The sequence below is a fragment of the Bufo bufo genome, chromosome 9 (genome assembly GCF_905171765.1).
Source record: "Bufo bufo chromosome 9, aBufBuf1.1, whole genome shotgun sequence".
Classification (NCBI taxonomy): domain Eukaryota; kingdom Metazoa; phylum Chordata; class Amphibia; order Anura; family Bufonidae; genus Bufo; species Bufo bufo.
In genome coordinates, this window is record NC_053397.1 from 214,182,490 (window position 1) to 214,200,513 (window position 18,024).

The following is an 18,024-nucleotide window of genomic DNA, read 5'->3' on the forward strand; positions in this document are numbered from 1 at the left end:
TTCTTTGACTCTGCAAACTGAAAGGAGTCCCTAAGGATCCTGGCAGGATAACCCCTTTCACTCAGTCTCTTCCTGAGCTTTGCTGACTCTTGATAGAAGTTGCCTCCCGACGAGCAATTTCTGCGGACTCGCAGATATTGTCCCCTTGGGATACCCTTTTTGACCGCGGTGGGGTGATGGCTCTCCCAATGGAGGATACTGTTGGTTGCCGTGGGTTTCCGAAAAACAGATGTATTTAAGGTACCCTCTACTTTACTCACCACCACGTCCAAAAAGGTAATCTGCTCTAATTGGGTTTCATAGGTGAAGCTCAGGCCGATCTCATTATGATTCAGGGTATCAATGAAACTGTGGAAAGCTGGAATACTTCCTTCCCAGATCAGGAAGACATCGTCTATATAACGAGTCCAAAAAGAGATGTTCTCACTCCACCATGGGTGCTGATCTGGGAAGACGACGGTATCCTCCCACCAGCCCAGGAAGAGATTTGCATACGTGGGGGCACAGGAATTCCCCATCGCGGTCCCCCTGAGCTGGTGGTAGAAGGAGCCCTTAAAAAGGAAAAAATTATGTGTTAGAATATATTCCAGTAGTTGCAAGATGAAACCATTATGTGCACTAAACTGGGTTCCTCTCGTATTCAGATAGTAATTCACAGCTAAGATTCCCTTGTCGTGTGGAATCGAGGTGTAAAGCGATTCCACATCGATGCTCGCCAAAATGCTTTTCGGATTTATCGTGAGGGTTTCAATTTTGCGGAGAAAATCCATTGTATCACGGGTGAACGATGGAAGGCTAGAGACGAAATCACGGAGTACCTTATCTAGGTAGATTCCACCGTGATGCGTCAGGGAGTCGATACCCGAGACAATGGGACGCCCTTTCAAGGGGTGTATCCCCTTGTGGATTTTTGGAAGACAATAGAAGGTGGCCGTTTGAGGGGTTTTTGGAAGAAGAAAATCAAATTCAGTCTTACTGATGACACCCTGTTGAAGACCCTGACCGAGGATCCCAGTAAGGTCGGTACGGAATACCTCCGTCGGGTCTGCAGGGATTTTTTTATAATTATTTTTGTCGTTCAGTAAGGTCAAACACATGGATTGATATTTGTGGTGGTCCAGAAGTACCAGGTTCCCACCCTTGTCTGATTGTTTGATAATCAGGTCCTTGTTATTTTCTAGGTTCCTCAGAGCCTGGAACTCTGATGCCGAGAGGTTTGAATGAAGGGGCATACCCTGTATTTTCTCGATATCGGCAATAACAAGGCGTAAGAAAATATCAATATGCTCCGTACTGACCGGGGGTGGCAACCTAGTACTTCGTGGCCGCAATTCAGTAAAGGGGCCTTTTCCTGGGACCCTGGTTCCCTCTTCGCTGAGTTCCATTAGATTTTGGAAATCTCCGAAATCATCAGGGTTAATTCCCAGTTCCAAACATGTTTTTTTGTTGTGATTTTTAAAGAATTTATGCCATTTCAATTTTCTGGCAAATAAATTCAAATCCTTTACCCAGGTAAAGGTATCATGTTTGGTTATCGGCACAAAGGACAGGCCCTTCTGGAGTAAAATGGTCTCAGCGGGGGTCAGGTGATACTCTGACAGGTTAATTACCTGCAGCTGATCAGTCAGTTGTTTCGACTGCGGTCCCTCAGTTGATACGCGGCCTGGCCCTTGGCTAAAAAAGAAGAAGAAGAGGAAGATGAGGTGGAAGCTGAAGGAGGATTGAGATCCACTATCGGGGCGGCAGAAGCAGTATTGTTCACAGGCAGGCCTTGATAGGGGATACACAGGGAGTGATTCTCTATTTGTGTACGGTATTGTGGCCCTGATGGTCCGGATCCTCTGTTTCCGGATCCTCGTCCTCCCCAGTAGTTGCCCCTCTGCCCTCTTGGACCTCTCCATCTTTGACCAGACCCTCTCCCTTTAGAGTAACGACCTCCTCTGATGGTTCCTCGTGTGTAGGACACACCAGTAGTTTCTGAGTCAGAGAATTCCTGATCTGAGGATGATATCTCTGACTCAGTCACTGAATTTTTTGTGCTCAAAGAGGTGTATGCTCTATTGTCTCTAAATTCACCCAGATCCTTGATAAACTGTCGATGTTTCCTCTCCTTGATGAGGTTCTGAAATCTTTCAACGGCTGATTGTAATGAGGACTCCCGTTTATCAAAATCGGGATCCGATTTAAGTTTTAATGCTGACTCAATAAGTCCCTTTAATTTGGATGATGTGCTCTCAAAGATTTGTTTTTCCTCACCAAGGAGAAGTGACATCAGTCTAAGGGAACTAGTTGTGATCTCTTCCTCCCACTTAGTCACAAATTCTGGGGACTGGACACGTTCTGCCGGTCTAAGGGGGATACGCAGGCCTCTTGGCACGATTTTATTTTCCAAATAATTTTCTAGGGACTTGATTTCCCACCACGATTTGATATTATCCTTATACCCCTGGTAAAGATCTTTGAAGACAATTTTGCAACTGGCTGACGACGTCAGTCCAGCAACCTCCCTGTCTGAGAAAATTTCCTTGACTTCTTTGATAAGGTCCTCAGTAAAAATAGTACCCGTCAAGAAACTGGCCATACTTAATTTCAAACAATAATTGCCTAATAATTAGATTTTTATTGGATTAATTTATCACAAGAGTTAAACATAAATTGCTATTCGGAATTAGTGACTTTTAAAAATACCTTTATTTTGTTATAGTATCTACTTAGTATCCACGTGTCTAAAAAGAGTGATGCCTATTCTAGAAGAAGCAAAAAATGTTATACTATTTGCTGTTTCCTGCCAAGCTCGCCCCTTTTTTTTGGTGCAAGTTACACCTAAGGTCTACTCCAGCTCCCAACTGGCATACATTTCAGATTCTGCCACAAGGACCTGCCCAAATTATTAAAAAAGGCGTGCACCACTTAATAACACCACTGCAAACCACCAGAAAACTCAACAGAGATGCCAGTCTTGATAGATCGCCCCTTATGTCTCCATGGTTACAGACTACAAACAAGCCCTCTGTAGTCTGATTCATGCACTGGATCAATTTAAAAGCATGGTTGCAAAAGTTGACATTCCCTTCACGAAGCTAATAGATGGTTTTAGGCAGCCTGGGCATCATTTTGGAGTGGAATAAATTGGCATAATCTGAAAGTGCAACATGTGCTTCCAGTGATGGAAACTTTCTGACAAGGTGCACATTGTCGGGGGTCCGGGTGAAGAGTAGCGATGAGCGGCATAGGCAATATTCGAATTTGCGATATTTTGCTAATTTTTGGCCGAATATTCGCCATAAATTTGCAAATTCAAGATCTCCAGTCATTATTTACTTGATTGCGAAAATCGGCAATGTAATGTATTCGGGATAAATTTGCGATTAGAATATTCGCGATCAACGCTAAAGGGTAGGAAAATTTCCTATTGGTTGCTAGGGATGTTGCTAAGTGCCAATATTCACGATAAATACGCGATAAATTCACGATTAGAATATTCGCGATCAACACTATTCACGAATACGAATACATAGCAAATTCTGTAAGTGGCGATATTCGCTATTAAAATTCGTGATTTCAATATTCGCGATCAACTTTAGTGAAGAGACACTCTCTTATTTGACAGCCATTGGCTTCAGTTGACTTCATTCCAGTGGGGTGAAGGTAGGTGATAGATTTGCATCATAGTCTTCACCTCTTCAAATGAAGTCAATGGGAGCCAAAGGGACTCCTGTGGGCCACAGCTGCTTCGTTCTAGTAATCGGTGGGGAGGACATCATTGCCTGAGTACCTTTCCAAATCACCATCTCTGGTGCAGGCCACAAGCCTCTCCTAGTCTGTGGCCTGAGAGGCCTGTGTCCCTGCGCTCTTTGTGCACTGCCTCATATAGTGTCCTGTGGTATATGAGGACAGACAGCCATGGGATTTCATGTTCCGTCACCGTATTGTACTGTTTTACCGTCCTTAGGATAGCGATATAATGGAACTCAGGAGGGCATATGTGGCCGCTGACCAGGTACATAAGTACCTGATTACCCCAGCATTAATTAGCACTGAAAGCATCAAATTATTATGTACCCAGCCGGCAGCTGTGAGGAGGGCTCGTGAATCCCCCTGGGCATCGGCCCACTGGGGAATTTCCCTGTAGGGTCTATGGCCAGTCGACCACTACCCTTATCTTAGGAAAGTTCATTTCAGGCTTTGTATAAGCAAATTATGCATAGAATAATCCAGATGGAATATTCACCAGAAAACTAAGCTCTCCATTAATACACGTGTGAGACACCAAGGTAATAATTACTGTCAATTTAACATGATTTGCTCATTTGGTTTGTACAAGTAATAATTATGGTGACATAATGATATGGTACAGGAAAAACACCAGCGTAATAACACATTGGAATACAGCTTAGATTGGTTTCTTATGTTTCTGTCCAACCTGAAAAGATCTATATTGTACAAAATTATTGATTTGATTGCAAGTGTCTGTAGTCTGGATGACAGGCTTCCTATAGCATAAAGTGCATTTCCTATTTTACCCCCCATGTCTCTTTTAGAGCTAATATTCTGTGTTTCTTAATGTATCTTTACAGTGGCCAGAGCTCCATTTTTTCTGTTAAAGAGCTCCAGATCTCCTGCATTGACATAGAGTTAATTGATAAACATCTGACTACCTTCAGTCACCACTAGAGGGAGTTTAAGAGCTTACTGCATACCCCGCTAAGATTGAGATCAATGTATAAACAGTCTACAGTAAGCTCGTTGGTTCCCCCTAGTGGCGACATCTGTCAACCAGAATTCCGTTATTCGTTTTATCTGTTGCTTATTAGGGCTTCCTGGCACTGCTCTAAAAGCACTTGCAGTTCAGTCATTCTTGTTTGTGTACATTTACTTTTTGTTCTGCATTTGTATCTAACAAGTGCATGATTTATTGCAAAATCTTCTCATGCGCCTTCGAACCCGAAGGGGGCTGAACCTAAAATAAATCTGAATTAGATGGAAAGGTAGTCTTTCCTACAGCAGATAAGACTTTCTGTGATCACCTCTGTACATGTGACTGCATGCATGCCTATGGTGGTCACCAAACAGGAAGTCAATTGGTTGCTAGGCAATCGTAAAGGGATTATCCAGGATTTTCATATTGGTGACCTATCCTCTGGGTCACAAGCATGGATGTTGAGTTCAATAGGATTGCCAGGTGTCCAACTCCCGGCACCCCTGCCAATGAGCTGTTCGGTGAGGCCATGGCGCTCCGTAAGTGCACAGGCGATACCAAGCACAGATGTCATACGATGTATGGTGCTGTGCTTGGTAAGCTGTCAGGAGGCTGTGGCGCTCTACAGAGTTCCAGCGAGCGACGTGACTTCTTCAAAAAACTGATTGGCAGATGTGTCGGGAGTTGGACCCTTGGCCCTCTCATATTGATGACCTTTCCTGACGATAGACCATCAATATTAAAATCCCGGAAAACACCTATAAGTCAGAAACAATAAAAAGTAAGGAGGGTGCAAGAAGAGGACTAATCTTGAACATTGCAATGGTTCTCAACAAGAACTAAGTAAGTGTGCAGGTATAACAACGGGTTAGGTTGTTACTGTAGGTTGTCAGTGCATTAACTGTTCACATACATATATGTAGCACAACGGTCCATTATGGACACTTAAACCGCAATTGTCATTTTAGTTGACTTTTTGGGATAAATTGTTATGTGCATGCATATGAGGGTTAGCATTCTTTTAAGCCATCATATGACCAGTTTCTATCTCCAGTTCTCAGCTAGTGTGTATAGACTGGCTGCTATGATGTCTCCTATATACTACACACATAGAGAAAAGGTGATTCTGCTCCCCTTCCTCTTGGTAGCACACAGAAGCAGCAGCCGCATAGAGGTCATAATGCAGCAGGACCAAGCAAAGTAGCTGTGAATCCATTACTAGGGTGAGACAATAAAACACTTAATAAATGCAGCAGCACATTCTGTGTGTGTGTTTGTGTGTCCATGCCTCTTTCTTTCTATATCTGCAGCTGCCCCTTTCTCCTTTCACTCCCCTCTCTTTAATTTCTATGGGCAGCAGCTATCATCTGACCCCTCATCTCTGCCTCTAGCAAGACAGATTTTTACCAATGAATTTAAAGTGAATGATCAGTGAGAGGAGAGGGAATAGGCAAGGTGAATGCTAACTGGAGAAAGAAGCATTTTCCGCTAAAAGGATATAATACATATCTTATTGCCACTACTGATTCATGCAAGATTTGCAGAAATGGCAGCACTTATTTAAAGTTTCTCTTCATCTTTAAAATAGTCATTTAGCAAAAATATAGAAATCTGAGAATTCTGGTTTTGTTTGTCACTTTGGTTTTCCTGACATCATAGATCCTTGATTTCCCCATAAGTCAACCTTCATGCCCAATACTGTATGTTATTATGATCATGCGTGGGGAATGAGGTTGGGTTTTACCCACTGAAATACCCCATGCCAATGTATATTTTGCTTTTCCTGACTACAAAAGTGTCCTTATATATTGAACCTGTCACCTCAAAGAAAATCCTACTAGAGCAGTTGGGCTGACAACCCTCCATTTCTCCTTCCTTCATACTGGACAAAGATTCTTGAATTGGCATGAGTGATCTATAATCATAGGATGTCTGTGAAATGTAGGATCATCTCTTCCCTCTGTCAGATATACATAATGCAACAGCAGTAACCCAGAGGGCTACTGAAAATGGTTACTTTGCTACTTAATGGGTTAATGTTAGTTTTTAATGTTATTGCACTTTTTCTATGTGATGTTTCTGATCTAAGAGATGAAATGGGAGCTCCATTTAGTTAGGTTGACCTGCCCAGTGGGAGGAGGCAGGTCCTTCTCCTTTGGGTGACGAGCATGGTTGTTGAGTTCAATCAGCCTAAGGGAGAAGAAGCATCTGCATGTGCCTGTTCAGAAGCGAGACCTGCTGTAAGGAACCCTCGTCCTTGCATCCCAACAGCTACCACCATCCTCTGAGAGAGAAAGAAGCACAGAATATACAGACTGTTGAGGGCCAATTTAAAGAGTGCAATCATTTTTATACAGCAACAGGCCTTACTACTAGTGGAATGGGTGCATCGCCTTTTGGAGGATCTACACCCTGCTGTGAGAACTGTAGTACTTATTTCGAATGGGCACTCCTTTGGTCCATTTGGAAAGTAGTTTTGGATCTGATAGAGAGAGAGAGACTCAGAGTTAGCCATCTTATTGCTGGTCATCCCGTGATCTGCCTTGGGTATATTGTGTGTGTACTCTGAAGATCCTGAACTGAATGCTACCAGTGTCTTTGTTTATGAACTGCCTAAACTACTTCAGTAAAGAACATTGGATTTATTACCCTTACACTACCCTAAATATTGTCTTGCACCACCACTCCACTGCCACCAATATCTGGCCATGCACTTGTCCTCCCTGCCTTGCACTCATGTACCTAACATCAAGGACATCCCCTAACACTAGGCAAGTGCCCCAATGCCAGGGTGTGCCCCTAAGGTATGGCCCCAGAGGGCATGATAGGACAGCCACTGTGAATCACTACATCTCCTATCACTGCCACAACTAACACTCCTATTTTCCTCACAGCACTGGTCGCTGAATATGAAGAAGTAGAGGCAGAGGTCTACGATGTGAATATACTTGCATCCTATAATTAAAGAGGTTTTCTGCTTAGAACAAGTTATTCCCTAACCACTAGACAGTGAATAACTTTTAGATCGGTAGGGACCCCCATGATCATGAGAATGGTGCACCAGTGTCCCCCATTTGAATGGACCGCTGGTCGGGAGCATTGGTCGGGACTGCCGGTACTAGCAGTCTCCAAGACTTTCAATAGAGCGGTGGTGCACATGCCCTACCAGTCCACCATTCAAATGTGGCCCCCCATAGTAGTTATCTTCCATCCAGTGGATATGAGATAACTTTTTCAAACTGGAATATCCCAGAAGGAGTGAGATGACCTTAGATGCAGTTGACCCCAGTCTTGTAATGATGACGTTTTGCCAGTTACCATGAAAATAAGGTAGAAAAAGAGAAAAGAGGCAAGCTGTTTTCTCAGTACCCCTCAGTCTATACCTATAATCACCCACCATTGTCCACATAATCCGCACCATTGACCCAACCCAAGCCAAGGTCATCCAGATCGTCCCAACTACATCTAGGTTCTTATAAACTTATTCCCTACCATACTGTGCAGGTTTTGGAGGGTTCAAAAACTAGACAGCCTTGATAAAGCCTCTACTGCTCCTGGGTATGCCCTCATGGGGTGTAATGTGTTTTGATGTTTCTGTACAGAACAGACCATCCTGGAAATGACATCTAAATTTAACCTAAACCAGCGTTATTGCTTCGAGCCATCTCATGAAAGACATACTGTAATTTCTCATTTTCTTCCTAATTTTTCACATGTAATTATGTCTCTTTCATCTCATTACCTTCTCTCCATGGACATGTTATTTTCTGATATAGATAGGACTGATCTTGAAATAATGTCAACAGCCCTAGTTCTGCTTTTCATCTTATAAATAATACACTGCTCGGCTTGTGTAGATTTAGTCAATTTTGACATCTTGAATGTGATAACTTGTTTCTAAGATAAATGCCCCAGGCATTTCCATGTCTATTGCAGCCTTTTCTCCCTTTCATCATCTCAGCTACCTTGCAATATGTCTTTTGTTCTGTCTCCGACACATCTAAAAAAAAAAATCTATACCTGAATGTAATGCAGAATATGAGGTTCCACCGGACCTAATCTACCAATTTGTCTTATGCAGATATGTCATAGTGAAAAATATATCATTGTATCCAGAGAAGAGATGTGATGAAAGATGTATGGTTTAAGTAAGCTCAGCGTTGGTGAAAACCAAAAACCTGTTTAAGTTTTGACACCAGTCATGGTTTTGGAAAAGCTAGTCATTTCGAGAAAATGCCCTTCCAACTTGATGGTCTTTGAGACCTCTTCCGACCCATAGACCACTAAATACCACATAGACTGGCATAATTAGGATTTTGTCACAATGGGATTCCAAATTTGCCCCTCATTCTGCAAATTCATCCATTCATCTGCCAGCCTAGACAAGTGGTATGTACAGTAACTAAGATGACTGGCTGTTCCAAAACTTGCCTCTCTCCTAATGGTTGCTGCATATATAAGATCTTTGTTGGCCTAACTTGCTAACTTGGCAGGACTGGCCAACCATCTAATGTGTTTGAAGGTGTCCCACTGTTGTATTTCCTTATGCCCAATCCTTTTGCTTTTAGACGAGATAACCTGCCACTGGATTGCAAGCCAAACTTGTATGTGTAGGTTGAGAGTTGGGAGAGATAGCTCCAACCAAGTGTTCATCCAACACCCATCTGTAGTGGTTGGGAAACCTTTGTGCTTGATGTTTGTTTTTATTGGTTAGATCATATGAAGAAATAGTAAAGTCCATGATTGTACTGTCCAGTTGCTGGAACACATCTTTCTGTTTGCTGAATTGGTGTGCCGCACACATCCGTCCACTGGATTCCCTACATGGAGCTTGCCATCTTACATATTGTTACTATAATACTGCCTACCATGTACAAAATATAGCTACAGTACTATTATACTGCTCCTAGGTACAAGAATGTAACTACTATAATACTGCTCCTAGGTACAAGAATATAACTACTATAATACTGCTCCTATGTACAAGAATATAACTACTATAATACTGCTCCTATGTAGAAGAATATAACTACTATAATACTGCCTCCTATGTACAAGAATATAACTACTATAATACTGCTCCTATGTACAAGAATATAACTACTATAATACTGCCTCCTATGTAGAAGAATATAACTACTATAATACTGCTCCTATGTGGAAGAATATAACTACTATTATACCGCTCCTAGGTACAAAAATATAACTATTATAATACTGCTCCTATGTACAAGAATATAACTACTATAATACTGCTCCTATGTACAAGAATATAACTACTATAATACTGCTCCTATGTAGAAGAATATAACTACTATTATACCGCTCCTAGGTACAAGAATATAACTACTATAATGATCTTTTTATTTTAAAACAGGCAACAAAATATTACAATACACTTACAATAAAATCATAGAAAAGAATAAATATAAAGTGACATCACAACACATTATACAATTGCTGACACATGGATGTTCCTCCAGTAGACGTTATTGCGGTTATTTTTCATGTCTTTCTTATATATCGTCTTCAGACTTTCCAGGATATTATATAAGATTTTATCACAGGTCAGGAGCTCTCTGTTGATGACCAGGCAGCACCGCGCACACCACAGATGGTACATGGTCACCACATTCACTACATACAGGGAACTTCTGCTGTATTGTCTGAGATCTGGGGGGAAGTCTCCATACAAGAGCTGTTTATACGGCTGTCCCACTAGATGTGGTAACTGAAGGGACAGTGACACGGCCTCCCATACCTGGACACTGAACGGACAGTCCAGCAGAAGATGCTCCATGGTCTCCAGTACCTGATGGCATTGCTCTCTAGGGCAGGATCTGTCTGGCACATTTCTACACTTTAGATTTTCCCTGACATACATTTTTCCATGAAATGCCAGCCATGACACATCCTTCATGTGAGCGGGGACTCTGGGGTCCTCCAGGATTTTCACAGCCTGTTTTACATCCAGGTTCGGGGCGTTCCTCAGCTGGATATGGGCACTAAACTGAGATATCAGCAGGTTCTTATACATCTCTTTCCTACTGAACTGCTTTACCTCACCATATAAGATTTTCCATTTAATGATCTTGCTAATTGCTTGTACCGCATACCAAGAAACGTTATTCTTAATGCGCCCCGAGATCCTCTTAATGGGGTCACCTACCGACCACACAGACACAAACTGCTGGATCTGGTTCTTAAACAGACGACTCCACGGCTTCACCTCTAAACTCTTACAAAATGAGAAATTCTTCATCAGAAACATTAGGTTAAAGAAGAGCTCTGGGCAGGGCATGGACAGGCCGCCCTCCTTCTGGGGGAGATAGACAATGTTCCTCCTGACTATATTCACCCTATTACCCCACAAGAAGTGGAAGAAGATATTGGTCAGTCTGGTAAGTAACTTATCGGGCACTGGGAACACCACACTGACATAGAGGAATAGCGGGAGAAGGAAGCTTTTCAGCAGGCGGATCTTCTCCTGATAAGTCAGCTTCCAGTGCCTCCAGCACTGCACCTTCTGCTCACACACCGCCAGCTTCTCCTCCCAGTTCACCTTCCCATCATCTACAGTTCCAAAATGAACCCCCAAAATCTTTATCTTGCCCTGCACTGTTCTAAAGGGCACTGAGAAGACCCCACGGTCACCCCCCAGCCACAACGCCTCGCTCTTATCCATATTCACAGCAGAATTCGACACTAGAGAGAAAGCTGCTATCTCCTGTTGTAGGGCCACACAGTCCTCACTAGACGAGACCAGAACCGTCACATCGTCCGCATAAGCACAGAACTTTATGTTCACTCTTTTACTCTGTAGGTGACATTCCAACCCCAAAAGATTTCTATTATCCTGCAACTTTCTTAAAAAAGGATCCAGACTGAAGACGTACAATAATGGGCTTAGAGGGCAGCCCTGCCTTACACCAGACATGATCCTAAAGGGCTCTGCCAAGTGACCATTAATCAGAGGCTGGCTTACCGCCTCCTTATAGAGAACCTGCAGCCATTGTACAAAGCGTGCAGGAAGGCCGTACTCCAACAACACCTGGTACAGGTAGTCATGATGGACTCTGTCAAAGGCCTTGCTCTGGTCTAACCCCACCACATATGCTCCTCCACTGTGCTGCCTGATGTAGGTCACCGCTTCCCTCACCAGCAGCAATGAGTCCTCTATAGTCCGGCCTTTCACACCACACGTCTGGTTGGAGATGATCAGGTCATCTGCCACCGTACTCAGCCTGTGATACAAGATCTTGGCCAAGACTTTATAATCAGTGTTTAATAAAGACAATGGACGCCAGTTTTTTAAGTCTTTTAGATTTCCTTTCTTTGCCAGGAGAACCAGAACAGATTTATACTGTGACTGTAGAAGTTCCCTGGCAGAGAGACAATCATTATAGACCTGCGCCAGGTCTGGGGCTAATATATCTCTGAACTCCTTATAGAATTCACTGGTCAGACCATCCAGGCCCGGGCTCTTCTTGGTTTTTAAGGAGTCAATGCTCCTCTTCACCTCCTCCTCAGTTATGGGCTCGGCCAAGCCATCTGCTTGTGCATGATCTAGTTTAGGGAGTTTGACACCTTTCAGGTAAGTTCTGATACTGTCACCACTTATCTGACGGTCATTAAACAGATTTTTGTAATAATCTCCAATAATCTTGTGGAGTTTACTTTGATCTGACTGCTCTGTCCCCTCCTCATCTAACAGGCTGGTCATAAGCTTCTTATTAACCCTGTTCTTACAGGCAATATAGGGGTCTGGGTTGTGAACCCCCCAATTATCGAACTGCCCCTCTGCTTTGAGAGACTTGAGGCGGTCATACTGCAGCTCTCGCATCTCCTGCTTTATCTGGCTGACGTACTTACCATCTATCTTCTCACCATTATTGATCTTACCATATAACCTGCTTAACTTCAGCCTCAGTGCAGAATACCTCATATACTCCACATTACTATGCCTCCTCGCAGCACGTATAAGAAACTGCTTGATATCACCCTTCATACACTCCCACCACTCCGCTGCGTCATCACACATACACTGGGTGGTCCTCCGGTCATTATAGAAGGTGGTAAAGGCCTCTCTGAACCCTGGATCTTGCAGCACCGAGCTGTTCACCTTCCAGTAGCCCCTACCACAGACCACGGCCCCGGCCAGATCCAACGTGACACTCACCATACAATGGTCAGAGAACTCTATGGGACTCGTCCTGTAGTCAGAGCTCCTCACTTCTCGTTTTATATACACCCGGTCTATTCTACTGGCGTTACCGGCCTTATGGTAAGTGTAGGCTCTATTGGAGCCACGCAAACCATAAGGATCCACTAAATGAGCCTGCTGGACAATATTGTTAAGGAAGTTCTCATCATATCTCAGTTGCTTATGACTACTGGAACGGTCCACATTACAGGAGACACTATTAAAATCCCCACACATTATAAACACCCTGGATGTAAAACAATATGGCTTCATCTGCTGGAATAATTCCCTCCTCTCCTTTCTAGTCTGAGGAGCATAGACATTAATGACTCTATAGTACACAGTGTCCAGTATAAAATCCAGCATCAAGCAGCGGCCCGAACAGATCTCCAGGACTCTCTCCACCTCAACTTCTATCTTATTGAAGAGAATCGCCACACCGTCATTTCTCTCCAGCCCGAAGGACCAGAAAGATGCTCCATGTCTCCAGTCTCTCTTGGCTGCAAACACCTGAGCATTGCTCTTCAAATAAGTCTCCTGTAAGAAGAAGATATCAGATCTCTCCTGAGACAGACGCTGGTAGATCGCCTGCCGCCTGTTTTTAGTCTTCACACTATTCACATTTATAGAGCTGATTCTCAGCCTCATCCAGGACACTTAGGTTTTCTTATTCTTTTTCCTCTTCCCAATACTGTGACCTTTAGAACCCCATCTTTTGGTGGACACTGAAGGGTCAGGTTCATCTTCCAGAGGGTCATCATCAGGGTTATGTGAAGAAACATAGTCCATTTCAATCTTTTCTTCTGACTCTTCTTCCCCTAGCGCACCATACTGCCCGGAGGTTATGGCCATCACTGGCGGATCCGGGGTTTTCTTTGCTGTAGTGCTGTTCTTTCTTTTTACAGTCTGAAACCCGTCTTTATCCACAGAGGACCTCCTGAGCTTCCTGAGCCCTGCAGCTGGACCATCAGGCTTTGTAGACGTAGAGGGCAGTTCTTTAGGTGGTTTGGCAACTGGTTTACTGGTCACTTTACTCTGCAGATGAGAATTCTCTTCAGTGGCTGGTACTTGTAGTGCTACAGATGGTACTTTAGCTTCCACAGCAGGATTTCTGGATTTCAAAGTCTTTTCAATAGCTGGTACTTGTGGTTCAGCAGATGTTGGTACTTGTAATGGAGTAGTTTGGCTATCAGTCTCCAACTCTGCCGGTACTTGTAGTGCATCAGCAGGGTCAACACTCTCTACAGCAGGGTCACTAGTACTTTGCATTACTTCAGCAGGACGATTACCAGTTTCTGGGGCTGTATCTGCTCTTGCAGTGACATCCTCCTGACCTTCCTCCATGGCCTCTGAGAAGATCTCAACACTGCCTTTATTATGATCTGCATGCGGACATTCCCGGAACGTATGACCAGATCCTAAACACAGGTTACAGATGACCGGACCTGTACAGTCGTCCTTTGAATGACCAAACTGTCCACAAAATGAGCACTTTATACGGGAGCAGTTGATGGCGAGATGCCTGCCCCCACATCTGTGACACAGTCGCGGCTGACCGGGGTAGTAGCATATCCCTCTCTCTGAGCCCAGGTAGAAGGAGTGCGGCAGATGTCTGGTCACACCATTGTTCTGCGCTAGTTGTACCATCACGGTGTATCCGCCATTCCAGATGTCTTCCTCATCATAGATTTTTTCCGGATGACTCTTCACCAGACACTGTCTGCTCAGCCAATGCTCCAGATCTGCCAGCGCCACCACCTCAGACTGGAACAAGATGGTGGCCTTCACTACCTGAGGCTTGGACAGCTGGATCACCTGTAGATGCTCCCAGATTGACTGCTCCTTCGTGTCATTGTATATGTTCCAGAATAAGTCCAGATCATACTGAAGCTTAAAGCTGATGTCATAGATCCTGCTGGAGGGGATATGGATCAGGGCGTACACCTCAGAGGCCTTAAATTTCATAAAGTCCTTCAGAAGAACTTTCCCTATGTACAGTCTGGAGGGGAGGCTATCTTCTGGACCCGTATACTTAATCCGTACAGCGTTCCTTCTCTGAGGTGGAGGGTTAGCCGGCCTTGTAACATTGGAGAACAGTCTCCTGAATTGTGGACGGTCAGCAGGAGGATCAGTGCTGGGCCTCTCCTCTACAGTCTTACTGACTCCAGATTGTCCTGCAGATCCACCTGTGTCTGCTCCAGACTGCTGTGCACCTGACACTGTGGACGACTGAGGGTCCTGTATACTGACCTCCATGTCTGCTCCAGTCTGTGTAGTCGTCTCCTCTGAAAGCTGATCGAGCGGGGTCTCATCCACAGCACTGAGCGGGGTCTCAATCACAGCACTGAGTGGGGTCTCAATCACAGCACTGAGCGGGGTCTCAATCACAGCACTGAGCGGGGTCTCCTCCACAGCACCTAGCGGGGTCTCCTCCACAGCACCTAGCGGGGTCTCCTCCACAGCACTGAGCAGGGTCTCCTCCACAGCACTGAGCAGGGTCTCCCCCACAGCACTGAGCAGGGTCTCCCCCACAGCACTGAGCAGGGTCTCCCCCACAGCACTGAGCGGGGTCTCCTCCACAGCACTGAGCGGGGTCTCCTCCACAGCACTTAGCGGGGTCCCATCCACAATGTCCATACATGAAGCAGTCTCCTGCTCACACACAGGATTGCTGCTCTCATTCACTTCAGCAGAGTTACAAGCTGAGTCCACTGCAATTAACTCCTTGTTGGATGGCTCACTTTGCTCTATAGTATTCCCAGCATTTTCAGAGACTGACTGCTCAGACCCCATACATAGTGACCCTGAAAGCAGTGACCCTCCAGGCGCTGCACCCACACATCTCTGAGGGTGTCCTTGCTTCACCATATTATGCACATTGCTGTAATCTTTCTTTTTTATTTCTATGATTTCTTTCATCTTCACATTCTGGGCTCTGGCCCCCCTCTTTTTCTCCATTGCCCAGCTTTCCACTTTAGGTATTGTGTTTTTACCTTTATCTAGTTTATCTTTTAATATATCCAGTTCACGTGTGCAGTCATCCAGGCATTCATACTTCATCAGCTTTTTCTTGGGATCAGTCTCTGTCTTTATCTCATCTCTTAACTTAGAAATGCGCCTTTCCAGTTTAAATAAACTTATCTTTGTCACAGTTGTACTAAATCCAGAAGCACTACAAGTTTCAGTTGACTCACCAGCCACCACTTCCAGATCATCACTTCCAAGATCTCCATGCTGCAGGCCACACTCCAAGCTCTGGGCTTTCCCAGGATCATCAGCCCAGCTCCCCTCCCCTCCACCTGGGTCAGAAGCCATGCCCCCTCCCTGCAGGGAGCTCAACAGCACACGTCTATCCTCTCCTATGGACAAGAATAGAACTACTATAATACTGCTCCTATGTACAAGAATATAAATACTATAATACTGCTCCTATGTACAAGAATATAACTACTATAATACTGCTCCTATGTACAAGAATAAAACTACTATAATACTGCTCCTATGTACAAGAATAGAACTACTTTAATACTGCTCCTATGTACAAGAATAGAACTACTATAATACTGCTCCTATGTACAAGAATATAACTACTATAATACTGCTCCTATGTACAAGAATATAACTACTATAATACTGCTCCTATGTACAAAAATATATCTACTATAATACTGCTCCTATGTAGAAGAATATTGCTACTATAATACTGCTCTAATGTACAAGAATATAACTACTATAATACTGCTCCTATGTACAAAAATATAACTACTGTAATACTGCCTTCTATGTACAAGAATATACCTACTATAATACTGCCTTCTATGTACAAGTGTCACGGATGATGTTGCAGATAACTGGAAGTTATGGATAAACATCCGACTAGCTTGATCCCAAACTAAGGAGCATAAAGGTGACCCCTATAAAACCCTAAGAGCTCACCCTGACTGCTAAGCACATACAAGGGTCTCAGAGGTAGACGATTGCATGCCCTCGTGCATAGACTGTGTGACACCTGAAAACCCTATAATAGTGAGGGGACACGACCACCGGCTCCCTGCACTTAATACGGAGGGAGTCAGGGTCACCTAGAATCAAGCCAGCAAGGAAACACAATACATGAAAGGACTTATCTGAACAAGCAGCAACCGAAATCTCCAGCAGTGAACACTTCAATCCATAAAGTAGTATAAACCGCAAAGTGAGGCAGTATGGGAGGGAATAAAAAGGAAAGAGGATTAGTCTAAATAGGTGACACCTGAGAGAAGGAAATGAGATGACAAAGTGAAACCAAAACAAAGAACATCATGCAAGAGGTAGAAAAGGACGTCTGTCAGACCTTCTCACAGAAGTGGCGGTGACAACAAGACTATAACTACTATAATACTGCCTTCTATGTCTATGTACAAGAATATTACTACTATAATACTGCCTTCTATGTACAAGAATATAACTACTATAATACTGCCTTCTATGTACAAGACTATAACTACTATAATACTGCCTTCTATGTACAAGAATATAACTACTATAATACTGCCTTCTATGTACAAGAATATAACTACTATAATACTGGTCCTATGTACAAGAATTTAACTACTATAATACTGCATCCTATGTACAAGAATATAACTACTATAATACTGCCTCCTATATACAAGAATATAACTACTATAATACTGCTCCTATGTACAAGAATATAATTACTATAATACTGCTCCTATGTGCGAGATTATAACTACTATAATTCTGCTCCTATGTACAAGAATATAACTACTATAATTCTGCCTCCTATGTACAAGAATATAACTACTATAATACTGCTCCTATAGACAAGAATATAACTACTATAATACTGCTCCCTATGTACAAGAATATAACAACTATAATACTGCTCCTATGTACAAGAATATAACTACTATAATACTGCTCCTATGTACAAGAATATAACTACTATAATACTGCTCCTATAGACAAGAATATAACTACTATAATACTGCTCCTATGTACAAGAATATAACTACTATAATACTGCTCCCTATGTACAAGAATATAACAACTATAATACTGCTCCTATGTACAAGAATATAACTACTATAATACTGCTCCTATGTACAAGAATATAACT

The 18,024-nt window shown here is 43.4% G+C and overlaps 1 protein-coding gene across 2 annotated transcripts in view; it reads left to right on the forward strand.

Moving 5' to 3' along the window:
* NEGR1 (neuronal growth regulator 1) overlaps positions 1 to 18,024 on the forward strand; it is a 505,555-nt gene that overhangs the window by 237,748 nt on the left and 249,783 nt on the right. The gene's annotated exons all lie outside the window — the stretch shown is intronic.